The sequence below is a fragment of the Portunus trituberculatus genome, chromosome 38 (genome assembly GCF_017591435.1).
Source record: "Portunus trituberculatus isolate SZX2019 chromosome 38, ASM1759143v1, whole genome shotgun sequence".
In the NCBI taxonomy this organism is placed as follows: Eukaryota; Metazoa; Arthropoda; class Malacostraca; order Decapoda; family Portunidae; genus Portunus; species Portunus trituberculatus.
In genome coordinates, this window is record NC_059292.1 from 36,509,043 (window position 1) to 36,511,542 (window position 2,500).

The 2,500-nt window shown below is 41.4% G+C and overlaps 1 long non-coding RNA gene across 1 annotated transcript in view; it reads left to right on the forward strand.

Annotated features, from left to right (window-relative positions):
• Positions 1-1,165: 1,165 nt before the first annotated feature.
• The window catches only part of LOC123515151, a 12,545-nt gene continuing 11,210 nt past the window's right edge, over positions 1,166-2,500 (forward strand). The window contains exon 1 of the long non-coding RNA XR_006677791.1: positions 1,166-1,286. This is a non-coding gene — a long non-coding RNA (uncharacterized LOC123515151). The remainder of the gene's footprint in view (positions 1,287-2,500) is intronic.

Genomic DNA, 2,500 nt, shown 5'->3' on the forward strand with positions numbered 1-2,500 from the left:
ATTTTCTATGGTTTTATACGCATAGTCTAGCCTTCATAACCTTAATAATCTCTTCAATACGAGGACGCGTTTTCATACTCATTCTGGTTACTATTTTCTCGATTTTATACAGCTTCAGAAACCTATGTTGGGATTAGAATAGTAAAATCTCCTGCCATTAATCTTTTGACTTCCATAGACCCTTCCTAATGTCAATAAAATGGTCTAATCATACACAAATCTCTAGGTAAAAATGTGTTTCAGTATTGAAGGAGTTAAACAATAATCCTGATGGAATGGATCATATTTGTCATTCATAGTTTTCTGCAATTCTTACTGTTGTTCTATTCATTTATTTATTTTGATGACAACATTATTAGCGTAATTTTTTTAGTATATATATCCTGTCCAAGGCTGGTTTCCCCTACACATAAGAAAAGGTATATGGCAAAAACAAACACAAACGCACTACACCACAACAAGAACAGAACATAAACAACATAAGTTGGTTGAAAAAAACAAATTGTAAACAGGTTACCATCGACATAGATAATTTACAAGTGTTTGTGCTTCTAATTCCCTTGTATAAACAAATATAGGTAATAAAAAATGAACTGACAGATATATAACACTGTACACATACCACTATTGAATGAACGGTACTCTGGGTTATTCTCACGTCAAAGATTAAGAAGGGGGAAGAATAATAGCTTTATTAAGACTGAGGGCTCTAATTAACGTCTATTTTCTCGTGCTTGAGGACAAAATAAACACGATTGGTACTGTTTGGCATTATCACGTCAAGATTATCACAGGGTAGAAAGAAGATAGGTTTTACAAGACTGAAAGCTCTGATTAACGCCTAATTTCTCGTGCTCAGAGGGGGACATAAACACTGGGAATATATGTCAGTGATATTACAGTAACGTACAGTCAAGATTATACACTCAGAGATACTTAACAAGAAATACTAACAAAAAGAGTGAAGAAAAAGCAAAAATGAATATAATAACGTCTTACCCTGATTTCGTCCCCACTTCTCAACATACTCATATATTCCCTTACACACACACACACACACACACACACACACACACACACACACACACACACACACACACACATACACAAGGGGAGCAACGGGGAGTATAAAAAGTCCACGTGTAGCAGAAGAAACTCGACGCGTCTAACCGGGACTTACTCACTCAGATCTCGGCGCCACACATCGTCCCCACCTCGAGGAATCAACCAACTGTCCTCACTGCTGCACTGGCTGGCGGGGCGGGACAGGGCGGGACGGGAACAAGGTACGCACTAATAGAAATATACCTAACTATCTCCTTATGCTTCCAAACTAAGCACTAGGCAGAGGGATTATGGTTATTTGCTACAGTTAATTCCAAATCATCTTTCACGTGATTACAGGAGTGTTCGTGATATACAAAGTTAGTTAGAGCATACTAATGAATAACATACAGTCTAGATATGGTGTTACGCTTGCAAACTGAGCATCAGGCAAAGGGAAAATGATCGTGTGATATATTTTAGTATACAAAAAAGGAAATTTCATTGTAATTTTATATCAATACAGAAGTCTTTACGATTATACTAAGTTAATTGAAGAATACTATCATAAACAAGCACCTGAGCATCAGACAAAGGGATAATGAACACGTGCTCCAGTTTACAATATATAAAGTTAATACTAGGTGACTTCATAAGATTACAAAACCAAGGCGCCTCACTCTGGTTCAGGATAGATATAAGCAAAACAAAGACATGGCATGGCGTGGACGAGTTGACGTCTCTACCAGGGATAAGATCAAACCTCGCTGCTCCCCTTGCCAGCACTGGACGCCTTCATCACTCATGCAACCCGCTGCGCGTCAGTTGCTATTCCATCTACTAAGTACTAAAGCAACAGTAGCAGTAGCAGTGGTAGCGTTCCAGGGTCCCGTTAGGTTTTGACAGTGAATGTGTGTGTGTGTGTGTGTGTGTGTGTGTGTGTGTGTGTGTGTGTGTGTGTGTGTGTGTGTGTGTGTGTGTGTGTGTGTGTGTGTGTGTGTGTGTGTGTGTGTGTGTGTGTGTGTGTGTGTGTGTGTGTGTGTGTGTGTTGGAAAAAAAAGACATACAAACAGGCAGATTAAACGGTAGGGGAGAAATATATAGGCCATTAGTTAGAGTGAGGTGGAGGGGTGAAGGGCGGACGGCGAGCACTGAGCTTTGAGGAAGATTGAAGGAAAAAGGCGAAGAGGAATAGGCCGGGAGATAGGCTGAGGACTGGGAACTGAGGGGAGATGGAGGCCTAAAGGACAAAGGGGAGGTGTTGGGGGGAGCAAGGCATTCTGGCCAACCAAAGAAACTTCAGTAATTGGGGAGTGGAGGGGAGAGAGTGAGGGGAGGGGGATGAGGGGAGTAGGCTGGCCGCTCCCTGTGTGTGGCCTTCGCGGCGTAACACATAAAAATCTCTCTCTCTCTCTCTCTCTCTCTCTCTGCTCCCCTCTGTCTCCTCACACCAAGG